The sequence below is a fragment of the Lithobates pipiens genome, unplaced genomic scaffold, assembly GCF_037356315.1.
Source record: "Lithobates pipiens isolate NorthernLeopardFrog02 unplaced genomic scaffold, aLitPip1_a1.2 Scaffold_3, whole genome shotgun sequence".
NCBI classification, from domain to species: domain Eukaryota; kingdom Metazoa; phylum Chordata; class Amphibia; order Anura; family Ranidae; genus Lithobates; species Lithobates pipiens.
In genome coordinates, this window is record NW_027507790.1 from 161,996,558 (window position 1) to 162,018,435 (window position 21,878).

Consider the following 21,878-nt stretch of genomic DNA (forward strand, 5'->3'; position numbering starts at 1 on the left):
CATTGTTTTTTAATTTTTAATAAAGGAATTGTCAAAAACTTGTGTACTGTCTTTATTTGCTTTTTTTACACATTTTTGGTGACTAGGTAGGGGTACTATGTAGGGGTACCCCATACTTATTCACATGGGGGGATCTGGGGGCCCCCTTGTTGTGGGGAAGAGGCCTTTGTATCCATTAACATGGAGACAAGGTGCTTTGTTGAAGGCATGTGGCCTGGACTGGCTGGGGGGGGGGGGGGTGCACTGGCTTGAAACAAAATTAGTAACATTATGAATATATCCAAAATGAAATGTCTACCAATTAAGTTTGTCTGTTTGCCGAATCTCAGAACTAGCAAAATTCCGTCTGAGCTGGCAGCTTATCCATACTTAGCAGCACTGGCTATCCCAGTGGCTTTCACAACACTTGCAATATGGCAGCAATTACTCATTTCACATTCAGGTTCACTTTAAATAAGATGGTTTCAAATTTCACAAAAGGAATTTTAAATAAGGCAGGCTGCAAGTAATTCTTTAGACTTTACAATACTGTAAATGGAAATGTTCACTAATAATCATTGTATACTGCTGTGACTTATTTCATAGACTTACACACAATACTCTTTAAACCTACTTCTCTGTAATTAAATTATTTCATAAAAACCAAAAAAGAGCAGTGCAATTTATTACAGCTTACAATATATAAACCACCTTTTTTTGTATTGGAATTAGAAAGCTGTCATTTCAAGCACGCATTTGGCAGAATTTAAGATAATGTCCTGGCTGTATGTACTGTTGCTCTACTGTTACAGGGTCTGAAATATTTCTTAGGTTTACCGCAAAAAAAGTGAGCTGTCCTTTCTGGTAATTGATATTTCTGTGTTTTAGTGGGCATAGGTAGAGATAAAACCACTGGCATGAAATGGGCTTATCCAGGTGGTTGGCCTTGTGGCTTTTTTTCTCTGGAACACAGCCGTGAAATGGCATATTGGCTCCGGTTTGTATTTTGGAACATTTCAAATGTGGCATTTATATTCGGTTGCACTTGGAGCAGCAATTTGAAATCTTCAACATATGCTCATTAATCAATTCACAAAACTTAGACAGCAAGCCATTCATTCAGTGGCGCTAACCTGACCGAGAATATTGGAAATGCTGCTGGTGTGATAGAGCAAAGGATCTGTGTAATGTACAGCTTTTGTAAGACAGAACGGGGAAGGCAAGATAAGTTAGCAAAGACAGCAGGAGTCCTGTCCAACAACTTTTCAGAACTTTGCAATATTTAAAAACTTTACTGTTTGGACATTTAGCAACATTTAGCAAAATCATACATTTTCCCAATAATTTCTCTGTTGAGTTATTACCTTGTGCAATGAAAAGCTGAAAGCAGCCAGCAATCCACTCTGATGCAAAAAAGGAAGAAGGAGTCTAATGATCACATTAGAAGTAGAAATTCTAAAATAAATGTTTAATTGGAAAAACAGAGGTGCACAAAATTATCAAAAGGAAACCTAATATAAATGAAAAATATATAATTATATATATATATATATATATATATATATATATATATATATATATATATATATATATATATATATATATATATATATATAATTATATATAATATAATTCACAGGAACTCATAAAAACAAACAATAAAGATAAAATCTGAAGGGCTACTTGTAAGGCTGTTTTGTACTACAAAGGGATACATTCAAAGTATTAAAGGCTTACTATAGAAAAACATATTGTGCACACATGCACATGATTTATACCTGTAATGATAGTATTTAATGTATCATTTTTTATTTTATAGGCCTTTATTTATATTTTTCTCTGCTTATGCATACTGAGCTGTGACAGTTACAGGGGTTGGGACAAACCATGTGTAGTGCTTCCCCCTTAGGAGCCATTGGATTTTTGGTCCCCCTATTTCTACACAGCCAGTCAACATGCATTGTTCACTCTGATTCAGAGATAAGGATCCAGTCCATAGGCTTGTGTGGTTATTTTATTAGGTAAAATAACTTGCATAGGGTATAGGGATTATAGGATGCCCAACTTGACTTGAAGAACAATGATAAGGACAACTTCCTTCTCTAAGTACCCCACAAAAATCAGCAAATCCTTGACTGCATTACGACTTGAATAGCAACCAACATTACCAATTTTCATTGCTCCTTACAGCTTAATATCACTATTTTCTGATGTGCAAAGCTGTAGATTGAGTTTGTTAAGGGTGATATGGGGTGTTCCAGTTGTTGTAGAGCTACAGCTTACTCACAAATAGACATTCAATAATCAAAGCTAAAAGTTGTTGCCACTTGTCGGACCAACAATTAAAAAGTCCACCCTTGTACGCATCCAGACATTTGTTCTTTGCTCCCACAGCATTCTTCATAGACAATAAGGTCTTTTATTGTACAACCAGTTGTGAGGTACCTATTACAAAAATGTATTAATGAATCTAATAGAATGAATATGTTCAAGTATTTTCCAGACAGTAACAACCAAGAGATATCCTGTTAACTTGTTGCCATATTATAGGAATGTCAAAAAGCTTTCATACAGGACAATCAAAATATATGAGTTTCATGATTTTTGCCACAGACACTAGGCATAGTGCATTCCATATTTGGAATTGTGTAGACTCATGCTGTCAATTGTTGCCTTTTGCATTTAAATTCAAATGTATATGTTATCAGGGCCCATTCACAGCATCCCAATTACATAACACAGGCGTGTTATGGTGTATGTCAATGTGACATTTAAAATAAATGGGCTGCCTATGCTCTGAAATTAAACAAAAATGGTGCATGCTCCTTTTATGGCTGCACAGGACAGAAGTCAGAATGAATGAAACCAAATCACACCAACAAATGTTACTGCAATGCAATGGTGTGAATGGGCTCTTAAACATAAAATATGTTGATGAAGGAGCCCAAAAAGCTCGAAAACATTGTATTTTCTTGTGACTTCCATTAAACTTCAGTAAAGAGTCATATTTGATGAAGACTAAGAAGTGCTGGCGACATAGTCTGTAACCATTACTTATACCCTATTTCCCCAAAAATAAGCTCTACCCTGAAAATAAGACCTGGTGTGATTTTTGGGGATGGCTACAATATAAGCCCTACCCGAATATAAGCCCTAGTTAAAGCCCTTGTAAAATCATGTAATCCATTTTGTAAAAAGATTATATAATGTGCAGTTGGTCTCCTTGTGTAACTTTGTTGTGGAAAATACCTTATTTACTGTGCCGCTGAGCACTCACATGACACGCCGGAGCTCTTCTCCTCTCCTCCTGGCTGATGTCAGCAGCCCCTACTTCTGAAGTGCTCGGAGTGGGTAAGAAAAGCTCAGACGGGTCAGATGAGTGTCCAGCGGCTCTGTAAGGCTGAGGTGCTTTGCAGGTGATATAGTGCTAAAAATAGCGCTCGCAAAGCTCCCTGAAAGAGCCGCTCAATTCACTCCAATGTGAAAGCCCCAAGGGTTTTCAAACTGGAGCGGTGCACTTGCAGGACGGTCAAAAAAGTCCTGCAAGCCACAACTTTGCAGCGCTATAGGAGCGGTGAATTCACCGCTCCTAAAGCACCCCGTCCCATTGAAAACAATGGGACAGTGCTGCAAAACCTCCGGCAAAGCGCCGCTGCAGTGGTGCTTTGCGTGCGGTGCTTTGCGAGCGGTGCTTTGCGAGCGGTTTTAACCCTTTTTTGCCCGCTAGTGCGGGTTAAACCCGCTCCGCTAATGACAGTAAAGCGGCACTAAATATAGTGCCGCTTTACCGCTGGTGCCCGTCCGCCCCAGTGTTAAAGTAGCCTAAAGGTGTTTTCTACAATAAAGTTACAATAGGAGACACACTGCACATTATGTTATCTTTTTACAGAACAGATTACATTATTTTACAATGACTTTAGCTAAGGTTTTGGGATTACAGAATTTCATAACGCTGACTCCTGAGCTGATAGGGGAGAGGGGGAGAGAAAACGGGGGACACAGGAACTTTTTAAAAAACATTTTATTGGTTTATTCCAGGTTTTTTTAGAACATAGAGAAGGGTAAATGACACAGCACGGGAACTGTGCTATCTATAATGCTTTCAGTTTAATGGTTCAGGAATTATTTCTTTCTAGAAGAAGATGACATGACTGTATTTGAATTAATGTAGATTATTGTACATACCGTACATATAAATAAGACACCCCCTGAAAATAAGCCCTAGTATGTGTTTTTGTAGACAAAATTAATATAAGACCTGGTCTTATTTTCAGGGAAACATGGTACATCCACCACAACATTAGTAAATGTGAAACACAAAAGAGATATTAGAATAAAAAATAAAAAAAAAACAACAGTTTAATATTTAAGAGTCTTCTCTTCTCCTGGCTCATGGTTAGTCTGTTCTGTTAGCTGTGGTATCTGGCAGCCTCCCATTGCTTTCAATTGGGTTGCCCCTGGCAGCTAATCACGGGAACCCCTGCCAGGGTACTCATATCTTATCAGAGTATGTGACTGCACCTTTTAAGTGTATGTATAGCCCAAATTGTTCTTTTTAGTTTTGATTAGAGCATATAGGAGTTAAAACTGCTTTCAGTTTATTTTTTGTATCCCATTAGATTTACATTTTCCATTCCTGCCCCAGAGAAGCAATAGGATAAAAAAAAAAAAAAACACCACAAATTAAGGGAACTTCCTTTCTTGGGTAGTTTTTACCAGATAGAGGATTTTCCTTATACTCTTGTTCTGGTGACAACTGTAAAGTGTTGGATTTCCCATCAAATTCTGTCTTGGTGACAATGGTCACTAGAAAAATCAAGATAATAAGATCATAATAAAAACCTGCAAGGGGTTCTAATCATTTACTGCAAAAAAATGGCAATACATGAACTTTAAAGTCAGGGTGGCTCCATACCCTTCTGTTTGCTGAGCCTATGATCTATGATGGATAGGTGCAATGACCAACAGGAATTTTTTTGGGGTGAAAAGGTTAGGGCTGTACACGACTTTTCCACACCACAGCAGACCACATTTCAGATCCTCAGCACTTTCCTTAGCATTGGGCAGCAAACGGTTGTTTGCCACCATACTGGGGTTCACTGCAACACAAATTCATTGCTATGCCATTTGCAATTAATTAATTTTCCATCATATCTTAGGCTATTATATTCTGCAGGACAACCTAACATTTATATACATTTCCTGCTTTTAGTTAATTCTTGTATTTTCTTTTCAGCACTATTTTGAAATCATGTATTGTGATTCCATTGTTTTGCTTGTCTGAATGGTTTGTCAGTTCAATAATACATTTTAGTGTATCTCGGGATGTTTTGTTTGTTTCTCCTGAGCTTGATGCTGCCCTCCCCTGTACATAAAATGGCAATCAGCAAGTGAAACCAGCTATTACCTAGAACAAATGACAGTGAATATATGACATAATATGCTAATGATGTAAAACTGCACTGCTGTTTAAGCTTCAAAGAAATAAAAGTAATAAAATAGTAAAGTGAATGTTGTAATTGAGAAATAGATCAAGACATGAAAGACTATAAAATAGGTCCTATAATAGAGGAAATTCCATGACTTTCATGCTTCTGATCATTTTCTTTATGTGGTATATGAATTCTGTACAGAAAGAAAAGGGGTATTTTATGAAAATGTTTATTACTTCCCAACCTATTACATATGCTGCAAGAAAATATAGAGTGCTAGCATGAAATGTATCAACATATTTCGAAAATGTTCATAACAGAAAGCTGGTCTCAATTATTATGTGTTGCAATGTGAACCCTTCAGCCATGTTAAACAACATAGCTTACAGTGCATCCAGAAAGTATTCATAGCGCTTCACTTTTTGTTATATTACAGCCTTATTCCAAAATGGATTCAACTAATTATTCTCCTCAAAATTCTACAAACAATAGCCCATAATGACAACGTGAAAAATGTTTGTTTAAATCTTTGCAAATTAATTAGTAATAAAAAAATGAGAAAAATCACATGCATATAACATATTTATCGGTGTATACCACACATGTTTTTCCCCTTAAAATCAAGGGAAAATCACGGGTGCGTGTTATACGCTGATCCGCCGCGATTTATGTGCGATTTTTGGGCTCTGGGCGGCTTTCAGCGGTCGAGGCGGCCGAAAGCCACCGAGTACGGCCGAAGGCGGCCAAAAGCCACCGAGAACTTCCGGGCACCGCCGAGACATCTCGGCGGCGAAAGTTGAGGGGACAACGATGCACAAGGCTGCAATGATGGACAAACTGCATGACGGACAGGCTGCATGACGGACAGGCTGCATGACAAGGCTGCAATTACAAGGCTGCAATGACAAGGCTGCAATGACAAGGCTGCAATGACGGACAGGCTGCATGACAAGGCTGCAATGACGGACAGGCTGCATGACAAGGCTGCAAATGACACTGACAAGGCTTCAGATGGACACTGATAAGGCTGCATTGATGGGCATTTAAATGTAAGGTTTTTTTTCCTTAAATTTCCCTCCTAAAAGTTTCTTTCCTTAAAATTCCCTCCTAAACTTGGGGTGCGTGTTATACGCCGATAAATACGGTAAGTATTCACAGCCTTTGCCATGACGCTTAAAATTGAGCTTAGGTGCATCCTGTTTCCACTGACCATCCTTGAGATGTTTCTACAACTTGATCGGAGTCCACCTGTGATAAATTCAGTTGATTGAGCATGATTTCAAAAGGCACATACCTGTCTATATAAGGTCCCACAATTAACAATGCATATCAGAGTACAAACCAAGCCATGAAGTCCAAGGAATTGTCTGTAGACCTCTGAGACAGGATTGTATTGAGGCCCGGATCTGGGGAAGGATACAGAAAGATTTATGCATCAATGTCGCAATGAGCACAGTGGCCTCCATCATCTGTACATGGAAGAAGTTTGGAACCACCAGGTCTCTTCCTACAGTGGGCCACCAGGCTGAGCGATCGGGGGAGAAGGGCCTCAGGGAGGTGACCAAGAACCTGATGGTCACTCTGACAGAGCTCCAGTGGGTTCTCTGTAGAGAGAGGAGAAACTTCCAGAAGAACAACCATCTCTGCAGCACTCCACCAATCAGGCCTGTATGGTAGAGTGGCCACTCCTCAGTAAAAGACACATGACAGCCCGTCTAGAGTTTGCCATATTTGTCATCTTAGCGGGGACAAAGACCACAATAAAACCTTATGGTGGTTCTAACTCATCGTCACTCTATTCAGATCTAAAAACTCTTATTGGACAGAAAGGTATTGTTATTGGACACAAGGCAGCCATCTAGGTGAGCCTTAAAGGGTAAATTCACTTTTACAAAAAAACACTGTAAGGTGAAATTACACAGGTCCCCCCCCCCCCGGTCCTGGACTGTGGTAATCTCTGGTTCTAATCCCCAGTATATCCATGCCAGGTGTCCGGGGCTTAGAAATCCTCTCAGCTGATGTCTAAAATTTTGATGCATTATAATTAGTCAGCACCGTCACAAAATGCAGCATGATGGAGAGAGGATTTCTAAGCTCCGGGCTCCTGACACTTGTATACCGGGGCTTAGAACCAGAGATTGCGGCAGTCCAGGTCAGTGGGACCAGGGGGGGGGGGGGGCGAGGAGGGGGACCTATGTAAGTTCTCCTTACAGATTTTTCTAAGTAAGGGCAATCAAGTCTATGGTGCAAAGTAAAAAAAATATTACATAGGCACACAGAAGTGATTGCAGCAAAATTCAAGTATTAATCTCCCCTAAAGGAAGTATGTTTTTGCTAAAGTGAGAGAAAGCCACAAGTGTGCAATAAATGCTACTCACCCTGCAGTACATAATCATCTTTCCTTTGCTTTTAGCAACACTAAACCTTTCCATGATTTTCAGCCAAGAAAGCTGCCATCTTGGCCTCTGTTTGATCTTCAACTGCCACGATGCTACATATGGAATCAGTTATGACACCAGTCATTTGATGCTTTGACAGTTTGGTTGAGAGCACGTGCCAGTAATGTAACTGTTTGTTGAAACTGCTAAATCGCTGTGTTTAGTTCCACTTTAATCCTCTGAGTCATTCTACTTATACAGGGCTTAAAACTCATTATCTGATCCCATGTGGTAGTGTTGGGCAAATCATCAACCATCAGTGCTTCTAGAGAGAAGGGAATTAAATAAAATCCATTGCTTTGCCCGCACAGGAAAACAATGGGAGGGCATTGGTTATGGCAGAGAACACTCTTCTGTCCATTGTCTACTAGTACAGTCAACAGCCTCTGTTGTTGCCAAGAAAACATACAAAAATGCAGATGCAAGCACTGCAAGAGGTGCTGCAAACATCAAAATTACAATATCTTGAAAACTCACTTTTAACTATACAGATAGTTGCCCAAAACATGCACATTCGAATTAACCACTTCACCCTGGATCATTTGGCTGGCCAAACCCAGAGGATTTTTTGCGATTCGGCACTGCGTCGCTTTAACTGACAATTGCGCAGTGTGTGTCGTGTGACATGGCTCCTGAACAAAATTGACGTCTTTTTTTCCCACAAATAGAGCTTTCATTTGGTGGTATCACCTCTGCGTTTTAAATTTTTTGCACTATAAACAAAAAAAGAAGACAATGTTGAAAAAAATGCAATATTTTTTACTTTTTGCTATAATAAATATACCCAAAAAATATATAAAAAAAAAGGTTTTCCTCAGTTTAGGCCGATACGTATTCTTCTACTTATTTTTGGTAAAAAAAAAAAAAAAATCGTAATAAGCGTTTATTGATTGGTTTTCACAAAAGTTATAGCGTCTACAAAATAGGGGATAGTTTTATGGCATTTTCCTTAATAATTAATTTTTTACTAGTAATGGCATTGATTTGCGATTTTTATCATGACTGTGACATAATGGCGGACAGATCGGACACTTTTGGTGCTATTTTGGGACCATTCACATTAATACAGCGATTAAAAATGCACTGATTAATGTGTAAATGTGACTGGCAGTGAATGAGTTAATCAGTAGGGGGACGCTACAGGGGTTAAGTGTGTCCTAGGGAGTGATTCTAACTGTGGGGGGGAGGGCTACTTGTGACATGGCACTGATCACCACTCCTGATCACAGGGAGCTATGATCAGTGTCCTGTCACTAGAAAGAAGGGGGAAATGCTTGTTTACATCATCCCCGCGGACATCGAGTTTGGGGGACCCGCAAATACACTCACGGAGCTTGCTGCAGGCATGAGTGCCCACAATGCCACGTCTTAAAGGGAAATGTACAGGTATGTTAATATGGCTGTACATGCCCTTCTGCCGACCTATATCAGCATAAGCTGATCGGCAAGGGGTTAAACTATGGCAAGGTGAATGCTATACATATTAAATAATAATGTACAATATTTCAAAAGCAAGGCAAAGCTTATAGTATCATTGTAGTACCATCAAACAATCAGTTATTCCCTTTAACCACTTGAGACCCAGGTGGCATTTTAAAATGGTGCAGGGACAGCAGCTACTGTATTTGTCTCGGTGCAATTTGGCATTCATACTCAGAGGCCCCGGCTGACACTAGAGCCAGAGCCACTGGCTGTCAATGAAACCTTCAACCCTGAGCTAGGCCTAGGAGCTGAAACAATCAGCTCTTTGGCATGTGATCTTGATACAACGTGGTCCTTGGGACACCATTCTCTTTTGTATGTAAACGGCCTCTATTCCTTTCGTAAATTAACCTAGCGTGTTTCTCTGTACCTCCTACTTGCCATGCCATCCTATTGATCAATGAGGGTGTCCATAGGCTAGAAACAAGAAAAAAAGGACAATCCTAGCTTTTTGTGCAAAGTCTCAGTTTGGAGAATAACATTTCCTGGGCTTTAGTATTCCTGGAGTGGTTTAGAATATAGCTGAAAATCTTTTAGGTCCATTAGGCCAATATAATAGGACAACTAATGGAAGGAAGTGTCTATTTACCACATTAGGAAGCAGTAAAAGATTTGCCATCCATTACAATATTAATTGCCGGTTTGTGTCTTAAAATATATGTTAAGGTCATGTGGACCTTCAGGATTTTAAAACCTTTCATTAAAAATTCAAAAGTTATTAAAGAAGGAGTCCACCTAAAAAAAAAAAAAAAATTAAAATCCAGCAGCTACAAATACTGCAGCTGCTAACATTTAATAAATGGACACTTACCTGTCCCAGGGTCTAGCGATGTCGGCAGCCGAAGCCGAGCAATCTCTCAACTGCTGCCGCCGCCATTCTCATTGAGGGAATCAGGAAGTGAAGCGATGCGGCTTCACTTTCCGGTTCCCTAGTGCGCATGCGCGAGTCGTGCTGCGCGTCGTAAGTGGTCCCCGCTATCTCCTGGGACCTGTGTGTTTTCCAGGAGACAGCGGGGGGGGGGGGGGCACTTGATGGGAAGGGGCGTGACTCCCGTGGGAGTCTATTCCTAGAAGTGGGTGCAGATACCTGTATTAGACAGGTATTTGCACCCCCTCTCCCCTGAAAGGTGACAATTGTGGCACCGGAGGGGGGAGGAAATCAAATGAGTACAAGTTCCACTTTTCGGGGGAACTCCGCTTTAAGATACAATGACTTCCATCATAACCCCCCCATCAAAGAATAAATAAAATGATGGTCTGCACACATAACCACATCATCATGCAGTTTCTTTATTTAGAATCAGATCACTGTGTGCTTTGTCTATAATATCACAATTATGTGCTTAATCATAAAGTTTTATATGATGATGCACATGTTTTTGCAAACTGTGTCAGACATTTTGCGAGTCAGTAATCCTGTTTGTGTACCATCATAATTTCGTGTGTGTAGACAAGCCTAGCAAGCTTCAGTTTGACATCGGGGACCAAGATAGAGGGTGTCCTGCCTGAAATGGTAAGAGTATGTAGATCCAGAAAGGGAACAGTTAATCACTTATTTTAGGATAGTCAGTAGAGCCATGTAAATCAATCTTATGTCCCTGCAGACAAATGTGCATTTATAGCGCAGATGTACCCTAATATATACAACTACTAATCCAATTTGCATCTAATTGTTCCCAGCTTGTTATCTTTCATCAGTAAAATATATGAAACCACTGAGTCTGTGGAGCAGGACTTAGGGACTAGTGAGCTGTGGTGAAGAGATATGTACTAACAAGCTCTAAATTGCTCTATGTAAGTTGGATAAATGACTTTATATTTACACAGAACGATTCTGGATGCATAATAATTTACTGGGGAGCAAAGGAACAATTCACATGTCTCTGCCCATCATTTAGAAGAATAGAAATAAATGATTTTTTTTGGATTGTTCTGTTTTTCCATTATAGGTTAATTACAGTACATGTCAGCAAACAGTTATTATTTTTAAATTCACGTTAAAGTAATTTTGTTGTTAGTGTATCGTTTTAAAAACATTTCTAAATTCTTCCTTAAGGTGTTTTTCTGTATGTCAGTATAGTGCAATTATCAACTTTACTGCATGACCCCTGTGAAAGCCTTGTGCAACTAAAGATTGTATTGTTTTCTGTTAGTCTGAGCTGACTGATCGCAAAAGAGGAGCATTAAAACACAATCATTATCCAGTACTAATAAGGATGGCACAGAACCTTTATATGTAGATAGAAAATGTGGCTTCCTCTATGTATATATACAACTACTATGTAATTAGGCTTTAAAACATGTTTAACATTGTTTACATTATTTTCAAAGAATCCACCTATTCAGATATAGTATTTGATACCATATGTGAATATGGTATGAAATACCAAGTTGAGACTGGCCTGCTGCTTCCATTTATTTATTTAATAATATAGTTATAATTATAATTATCCACTACAATACAGGGCCCTTTCACCCCCTTCCTTCCCAGCCCAATTTTCAGCTGTCAGCGCTCTTGCAATTTCAATGACAATTGCGCGGTCATGCTACGATGTACCCAAATTAAGTTTTTATCATTTTGTTTGCACAAATCGAGCTTTATTTTGGTGGTATTTATTCACGACTCCGTTTTTTATTTTTTGAGATATAAGCGAAAAAAAAACAATATTTTCTTCTTTCTATTTTAAAAGAAATCCAATAAAATCGAATTTTGTCATAATTTAAGCCAAAATGTATTCTGCTACATTTCGGTTAAGTGTATAATAATTGGTTTGTATGATCACGGACATATGTACGCAAATGATCATGTACAGATGTGTGCAGGTGATCATGGACATATGTGTGCAGATAATCATTGGGACATGTGATTTTAGTGAGACATATGTGGGGGACATGTGTTTTTATTATTTGAAGACGTGTGTTTTGGGGACATGTGTGGGGACATTGTGTTTACACTGTGTTTTCACTAGGTTGATGATCAGTGAGTAAAAAGCTGTAAAAAAACAGCTCATACTCACTGATCACCAGCCGGCTGCAGCGATCCGTGCTCCTCTCCTCAGCGACGACTTCCGTGTGAGGAGAGGAGAGCCAATTGCATAGCAACCGACTGTTTGTTTACATCACATGGCGGCTGTGATTGGACACAGCCATCATGTGATCACAGAGCCCTCCTGCCGATCCGAGATGCGCCGTGTCCAGGTGACGCAAGCGCATTGTGATCCCCCTACTTCTGAATGACGTTCAGGAACGTCCAGTCAGAAGTAGAGCTCCCACCCAGCCGTATATGTACATTGGCCGGGTAGAAAGCTGTTAAAAGCCATATTGCAAACTCCAAAAATCGAATATAATAATTCAAATACTGTATATGTAATTTACAACATAATTTTCAGTCATTTTAGATCTGTGGCTTATATAAAAGTGATTGTAAACTTCTGACATGAATATGAACAACGCATATCCTTCTATAGTGTGTACTTGTTCAAATACAGAACACTAAATGCCATTCCTGTCTGTTGTCTTGTTCCTCTGTTATTTGCATGAGTCACTTCTGAAAGGGGTTCCTGTCATCAAGAGATGGTGACAGGGAGAGGGGAGCTTCAGCACGCAGCCTATTTTGGACAGCCTCAGCTCTGTTCCTGTGTGCCGTGTGAAGAAGGATGTGTCCTTTTCTTCCAGTCAGCTCTCAGCTCTCCTCAATGAGCTCTGCAGAGTGTAACTTCAGCTTCCCATCCCTGCTTTCTAGATAAAACAGAGAGAAAAAGATTCCCCCAAGAAGGGCGATGAGAGACCTGTAATTGATTGCTAAATTTTAATGAATATCAAATACATACATATGTACTTGTCTCTGTTTTGTTGTGTTATAAATGTGGTTTTCTGTTTTTATGATATTCATTAAAATGTAGTCTCTCATCGCACTTCTTGGGGGAATCCTTTTTTCTCTGTTTTGTCTATTATGCCGTAAGGTCAGGAGAGTCACTTTTCTGGTGAATTTATCCCAGAATTAAGTTGTTGATCAATTCAAATAATTTATTTTGATAGTAATTTTGGTTGATCTGGGCATCAAATGTAATTTTTCTTGCATCCCTGCTTTCTGCAAGGTCAGACAAGCTGTATAAATGCTGCTGTTTAAACAGCTGTAGAAAATACCCCAGATAAACGGGCATAACTTGTGTAGGAGAACTTGTTTCATCTCCGCGGCTATCATCTGAGACTAGTCACTTCATTGGGTACATGTACCAATGTAATGCTTGGTGATCCTAACATTGAGGTGGCATTTCCTTAATAAAACAACAAACCTCTGTTAGAGACTCAGGGGCTATTCCACAAATTGCCCCTAAACATCAATGATGGTAGGGACTATAACGTTACCCAAGTATAACAAAAAAGGGGGTATTAAAAAGTATATAATTTATTTACACAATTTTTTAGACAATACATAGTTCATAACAGAAATATTTAAGTAGTAGTTGAGCAATAATCTCATAAACAAATTATTACAATTTATACAGGCTTACAATAGACCCCACAGGTTCCTGGACAAGAACTTCTTGTCTCCCAGTTTTGTTTCAGCATTGTGGAATAGCTCCTAATGAATAAAGTGCATAGCTCACAACTCTCCCGGATTTAGAGGGACTGTCCCTCTTTCAGAACAAAGTAACTTTGTCCCTCTTTCTTTCATTTGCCCCTATTTTTTTTCTCTTGCTTAAATTTGTATAATAATTCCCTATTTATACCTCAAAAAGTGTTTTAAAGTGCTAAACCTTTCATCTAAATTGTTGTATTTGTAAATTTCAAAACCCAATATAAAGGAATAGTGTGGCAGAAAAGCATGCGTGGGTTTCACCACATTTTTTGTGTATTAATTTTCCATGTAGCAGGGGTGGCTTTTAGGTCCTTTAGACCAATAACTGTTTCTCATCTCAGAAAATAGGAAGGTGTGCAAGTGGCTGTTTCACCACACATTGAATGGCAATCAATCAGCTTCTATCTAGAGTTAAGCTTTAAAAATAAAAGAAAGAATGTAATTCGTTGGCATGTCCAGCTGTTCCAGATTTTGGCTGCTCCAGTCTTGATAAATTCCCCTCATTACATAGGTAAAGCCCACTGTTGTTACCATCAATTAACCCACCCTGAGGAATGCCATCACTGGAGTGCATAGATGGGAATGATTGTAGACTGCTAGGTCTGCAAAAAGATCTGGGGCTAGAGCCCATATCAGCGGTCACCAACCTTTTTGCAGGCCGGGGGGGGGGGGGGTGCACTTCAATCATCACGGCACCATGGTTGGTATGGTGTCAGGGTCATTAAAGAGCATTATTTCTATTATTATTATTATTTATTTATTGATTTATATAGCACCAACAGTTTACGCAGCGCTTTACAATGTATAGGGGGAAACATAATTACAGTACAATACAAAAGGTACAGGAGGGCCCTGCTCGTAGAGCTTACATTCTAAAGGGAGGGGGGGGGTGGTGGTACAAAAGGTAATAGCTGCAGAGAATGATTTGATGGGGGTTACACTGTAATATATAATGAAGTGGTTCATCACATCATAATGAGGAGGAGGAGCCCTAGGTGTGTCACTTGCCACATCTCCAGCCACCAGATGCAGCGTGTCACTTTCCACCGTCGCCTAGCACCAGATGTGTATTGTCACTCGCCACCGTCGCCTGGCACCAGATGGGGATTGTCACTTGCCACCATCACCTGGCAACAGATGTGGATTCTCACTTGCCACCGCCACCTGGCATCAGATGTAGATTGTCACTTGCCACTGTTGCCTGGCACCAGATGCGAATTGTTACTTGGCACCGTCACCTGGAACGAGATGTGGATTGTGACTTGCCACCATCACCTGGCACCATATGTGGATTATAAAGGGAAAAATAAACTGCGCTTGGGTGAAGCAAAAACAAACACAAACTACTAACAATCTATAAGGAAGGCGGCAGCAATAAATGTGATACAAACACCTAACAGCAATGAGAAAATACAAAAAGCTGCGCCAACATAAAAGTAACCTATAAATAAACACCCCTAAAAAAAACGATTATTTTTTATATACCGTATATGCAGGTGTATAAGACGACCGGGCATATAAGACGACCCCCTAATCTTACTGTTGTATAAGCATTTTTTTCTTGTACTTACCGTATAAGACGACCCCCTTCCAAGGCTTCCGATGCTTGATATTCCGTCCGTCCTTGCTGAAGCAGGAGCTGGCGCCATATTCTTCTTCCTGCTTTTGCTGGAACCAATCACAGCAAGCGATGTATTCTATTAATGAATACAAAGCCTGCTTGGATTGGCAGAGGCTGTATCATCATCAGCCCGCGCCTCTGACTCTCAAAGCCAATCCGAGCAGGCTACAGAGTAGCCTGCTCGGATTGGCAGAGGTTGTTGCTCCAATCCGAGCAGGCTCTGTATTCATTTGAATACATCGCTCGCTGGGATTGGCTCAGCGGTATATACTGTATGTAGCCGAAGCTACATACAGTATTACCGAACCCTCAGCAGGCATCGGAGGGGCTGATCCGGCGTATAAGACGACCCCCGATTTTCAGCCAGTTTTTTTAAGTGTAAAAGGTCGTCTTATACGCCGGCAAATACGGTATGTGAAATGTGAATAGTTGATATATTCAAAACTTCTAAATAAAAAGTAACAATTAATAAGAATTCATCCTCAAAAAGTTCATAAAGGAGTCCATAAATGATCAACAGTTGCGGTCCTAAATGGAAACACCACGGTGGTTGAACACACTCAGATGCGCACAAGTGCCCGTCACCATATAGTGAGTGCGCTTACCAGATGGAACTTTGGTTAGAGCGTTATGGCTATATCATCAATCGCGTGAGAATATTCTTCTTTTTAGTAGATCAGCTCACCGAAATGAACAACAGCACTCTTATAAGCACATCTTAATCCACGATCCCAAAAAATACTATCAGTAGCTCGAGGGAAAAAGAGGGAACCAACGTAGTGTGATACTGTTTGGAGGATTTATTAAAGTAAAAAGTAGCGCACTTACATGAGCATCGAATAAATACAGCATGCATAGAAAGAACATAAAAAGCCGGCCGGCATTCAGGAGCCCGTCCTCCTCTCCTACAACGTGATGGCGTCACTGCGTGCCTTCCCAGACGCGTTTCGTCATACCTGACGTTGTCAATGGGGAACTGGCAGCGCAGTGACGCTCCACCTTATATAACCAAGGCTGAAACCAAACCTCATTCTGAGATGCAAGATTCAGTCACACGTCGCCATTTTAGTTAATGGCGAATAGCCCTAAACGTTGCGCGATTGATCCCATACTGAAATATAGAGCAAGCTCACGTATCTTATGGGCTAAAGCTCATAAGAACTCACTTTATCACGCGAGCGGTTCAGAGGGTCAAATCAGATCTAGGGTAAGAATAACCTTAACCAAAAATCAAAAATTAAATATAGATAAAATTAAAAAATTATATATGTATATCAGTATGCTAATGTCCTAAAATGAACGGTGTATAATCCACATAATGCCATACACAACGCAAAAAGAGAACGATGCAAATGGCATAGTGAATAAAACCAAATCCATTAGCAAATCGATACAAAAATTGTGCCACTATATTTAGTGTCACACGCCTATAGTATGTGTGTTGGTAAAAACCAAAAATGTGTATGAATGAAAAATGAATTGTGCTGTAATAAAATGAATATTAATATCAGCTAATTTATTAAAGTAATATATATAAATATCTAGGCGATATGTGGTGATCTGTGAATATGATCCATAGAAAATTACCAAATCCAAATCTTCACACAAACTTAGTGTAAATATCCTATCGATACATATTAATCGATAAATAGTGTATAAAAAATCATATTATATAATTAAAAAAATATAGTTTAAAAATATATACTTTTTATAGACCAATCTGGCATCCCAAAACAGGTAAAGCAAAAAAAAATTTTTGAGAAAGGTCTGTCCCCCAGACTCCAATGTGAACAAATAAATGCTAATAAAACTTATATAAAACATATGCAGTAATAAGCAGAAATTAGGAGTTATCGATAAAAGCATTGACATCAGTATCAATATTGAGCCCATAAGGGGCGTAAGTTTTTAAATGGTGGATCCAGGACATCTCGAGTTTTGAAATTTCTCTGACCAGGGAACTGCCCCGCCAGTGAGGTTTATATTTGTAAATTCCTAAAAATAAGGTTTTGGAAGGAAAAAAATTTGTGTAGCGCTTCAATAGTAATAAGTGTAATCAACATAGATTATAAAATAATCAAATACCAAAAATCATATAATTAATAATTTGAGAAAAGAGTCCATGAGATGGGCACCAATTTCACAATGAAGCTGGTATGGAGATGACTGGACCGTCATAAGGCAAGAACAGGTCACTAAGCAGATTTATTCATGTAGGCCAGCTTGTCTGTAAACGTCAAAGAGGGTAGATAAATACTTCTTACCGACTCTGTTGGACTCACAAAGTCATATGACAGTTGAGTCTGAAAAGGCTTGAGGTCTCACTCTGGGACCAGGGAGTATATGGAGGGAGGTCCGTTAGACTGGTGGAGGAACTTCAAACGGCTGTGTGCTCAATGGCGTATTTCACAGATGGAACATCGAGGTAGTTTGGAATCCAGCTCAGACACGGTCCATTACACCAATACTCCAATCACCCCAAGTGGGGAGGGAAATGTTTGGGGGTTTAGACCACAAAGAAAAGAAAAAAGAAAAAAGAGCTCCACATGGAGCTCGCACATGCCCCTGTCGAAGACATTTATGTCGAAACGCGTTGGGCTAGCTGTTGGCACCCTACATTGCTTTTAACTTCATTTTATTCTATTTTTGTGATCACCAAGTCATTAATAACTTTTTGACTTCAATAAATTCGCATTTTATACCGTTTGACCCGCACCATGTGGAGCTCTTTTTTCTTTTTTCTTTTCTTTGTGGTCTAAACCCCCAAACATTTCCCTCCCCACTTGGGGTGATTGGAGTATTGGTGTAATGGACCGTGTCTGAGCTGGATTCCAAACTACCTCGATGTTCCATCTGTGAAATACGCCATTGAGCACACAGCCGTTTGAAGTTCCTCCACCAGTCTAACGGACCTCCCTCCATATACTCCCTGGTCCCAGAGTGAGACCTCAAGCCTTTTCAGACTCAACTGTCATATGACTTTGTGAGTCCAACAGAGTCGGTAAGAAGTATTTATCTACCCTCTTTGACGTTTACAGACAAGCTGGCCTACATGAATAAATCTGCTTAGTGACCTGTTCTTGCCTTATGACGGTCCAGTCATCTCCATACCAGCTTCATTGTGAAATTGGTGCCCATCTCATGGACTCTTTTCTCAAATTATTAATTATATGATTTTTTTTCCTTTGTATGCTGAACTTTGTTTGTTTTTAGTGTTAGCTGCTATTTTTGGCTATTGAGGCCGTTCTGTTATATATGTCTAACTTTAGCGCAGTGTTTTCCCCTTAACTTTAAGGTTTTAGAAGGGTCTTTATTATGGAACATCAAATAGTGTTTGGACACTGAATGGTTAAGAAAACCAGTAATTATATTTGTTATGTGTTCATTGAGTCTCACCTGTAGTGGACGCTTGGTTCGTCCCACATATTGCAGCCCACATGGGCACTGCAACATGTAGACCACCCCAGTAGTAACACACGTGATACATGGCTTGATGTTATGGTCCATCCCTGTGGCTGTACTCCTAAATGTAGTGGTCCGTCTATGAAGGCAAGAGTTCAAAGAACAGACCCTACATCTTCCACATTTGTAAAACCCGGTGAGTTGGTCAAAAAAACCTCTACCTCTCACAGGTGGGTCAATAACATTTGGTGCCAAACGATTTCGTACTGATGATGCACCCCTAAACACTATTTGTGGTCTTTCGCCCACCACATTTTTCAATGTGGCATCGCTGCTAACGATATGCCAGTGTTTATTAATCAGTCTTTTTATACCTTTCTGTTGAAGTGAATAGGTGGTTACAAAAGGGACCCTTCCCTGGATGGCGTTTTCACGTGGGCCTCTCTCTACTAACAGATCGCGTCGATCGATATTGGTCACCTCGTTAAGGGTCTCGGTCAAAAAATCTTGTTGGTACCCCTTTTCGAGAAATCTCGAAGTGAGGACCTCAGCCTGTGTCAAAAACTCCTCAACTTTTGAGCAATTACGCCTTAATCTGATGTATTGGCTCTTGGGAACTGCCCTAAGCCAGGGAGTGTGGTGACAACTATCAATAGGGATGAAGGAGTTCCTATCAGTGTCCTTAAAGAAAGTTGAGGTGACAAAACGATCCTCTACCACAGAGACAGTCAGATCCAAAAATTGATTCTTAGTTGGCTTATCTCGTAGCTGAGTTGTATGCCCCTTTCGTTTCTATTCAAAGACTCCAAAAAGTTCCTCAAATCACATTCCTGACCATCCCATAGGAGGAGGATGTCATCTATGTACCTAGCCCATAGGACAATTTGAGGTGTATTATGAGCATAGATGACATCCTCCTCCCACTTGGCCATAAAAAGATTCGCCAAACTGGGGGCATATTTTGCCCCCATGGCTACTCCCATGGTCTGTCTATAATATTGATTCCCAAACCAAAAATAGTTATGGGAGGCAGCAAATTCCAAAAGGGACATAAGAAAAGTCACCTGCTGGGTGGGGAGGCCGGAATCTCTATCCAGATACAAGTGGACCGCTTCAAACCCCAAATTATGTGGAATGATCGTATACAGGGAGGCCACATCTGCTGTGACCATCCATGTATCAGGTCCAACGGACACACTTTCTAAAAGATTAATGATATGTCTCGAGTCCTTGACATAGGAGGGGGTCTTTTGGACCAAAGGCTGTAGATACGAATCTATATATCTGCCCACCCGGGAAGTGATAGAATCGATACCACTAATGATAGGTCTTCCCGGGGGGCAGATAGGATTCTTATGCAATTTAGGCAAATAGTACAAAATTGGTGTACGTGGGGCCCTAGGGATCAAAAATAGGCTCTCTTTAGGATTTAGAAGGCCTGCCTCTCGGCCCACCTTTACCAATTTTTCAAGTTCCTTTGTGTATAAAAATTTCGGATCGGACTCCTTTATGAACTTTTTGAGGATGAATTCTTATTAATTGTTACTTTTTATTTAGAAGTTTTGAATATATGTGGATTATCACTTGCTCACCGTCGCCTGGCACCAGACGTGAATTTTCACTTGCCACTGTCGCCTGGCACCAGATGGGAATTGTTACTTGGCACGGTCACCTGGAACCAGATGTGGATTGTTACTTGCCACCATCACCTGGCACCAGATGTGGAATATCACTAGCCACCATCGCTTGGCACTAGATGTGAATTGTCACTTGCCACTTTTGCCTGGCACTAGATGTGGATTGTCATTTGCCACCATCACTTGGCACCTTCGCCTGGAACCAGATGTGGATTGTCACTTGTCATGCCAGCCAGTGCCACCAAATGTGCATTGTCGCTGCAATGGTGGCAGGCTGGCAACACTGCTCCATTTAGCACTGGGGCCTCTAAAAGCTTGCCCCAATTTACGAACCTACTTTCAAGAATTAAAGTATAGGTAGTTTATATATTTGAAGACACTGTGTATATATATATATATATATATATATATATATATATATATAAATTAATACTTTCAATATTTTTTTTAAAACCATAAGAAAACATGCCATAAATCAAAGAGCACATGCATAGACCAGTGTTTCTCATCCTTTCGCTGTGGTGGGTGGCTATTCCATCACAGTCCCATCACATGAAAAGACAACATGCCTTGTCTCTGGTATGTCCAGTTCACACAGTGTGAGACAATCTGGAGTAACAGAATGGGCGCAGTGAAAGGGCAGTGTATGCACCAGCTTCCAGCCACAGACTCACAGCTGGGTGGTAGGTAGAGGTAGAGCCATGGCAGCCACCACTGACACCGGCAATGATCAGTTTACAATTTGGAGATCACGGCAGGCAGCAGATACTGGTGCCCGCTGCTAACAAAACTACAGTTAAAGTTACTTCCCAGCCAGCAAAAAAAAGTTCACAAACGAAAAATGAGAAAAAATTTTTAATAAATAAAAAATATATTATATAAAAATATATATATATATATATATATATATATATATATATATATATATATATATATATATATATATATATATATATATATATATATATATATATATAAATACATGCAATAAATCTATTAAATTTAATTGAATTGATGGAAATTAATTAGATACATAAATAATTAAATAAATAAAATGAAATCAGATTGAATTAAATTAAATCAAATCGATCTAAATTGAAAGTTCATAAATACCACCACTGAAATGTTACAGTTCGCAAATTCATGTGTAAAAAAAAAGGCATTTGTCACTGCAAGTAGCCAACTCAGTGTGTCCCAGAGAGTCCATGAGTAATACACCACAGCATGTATTGAGCTTTTACAGGAACTGCAAGCAGAAAGAGCAAGGTAGCCAAAGTTCAAATAAAAATAAAAAGAGAATTCACT

The 21,878-nt window shown here is 39.7% G+C and overlaps 1 protein-coding gene across 1 annotated transcript in view; it reads left to right on the forward strand.

The window, feature by feature from the left end:
• EDIL3 (EGF like and discoidin domains 3) overlaps positions 1-21,878 on the forward strand; it is a 976,894-nt gene that overhangs the window by 313,238 nt on the left and 641,778 nt on the right. The gene's annotated exons all lie outside the window — the stretch shown is intronic.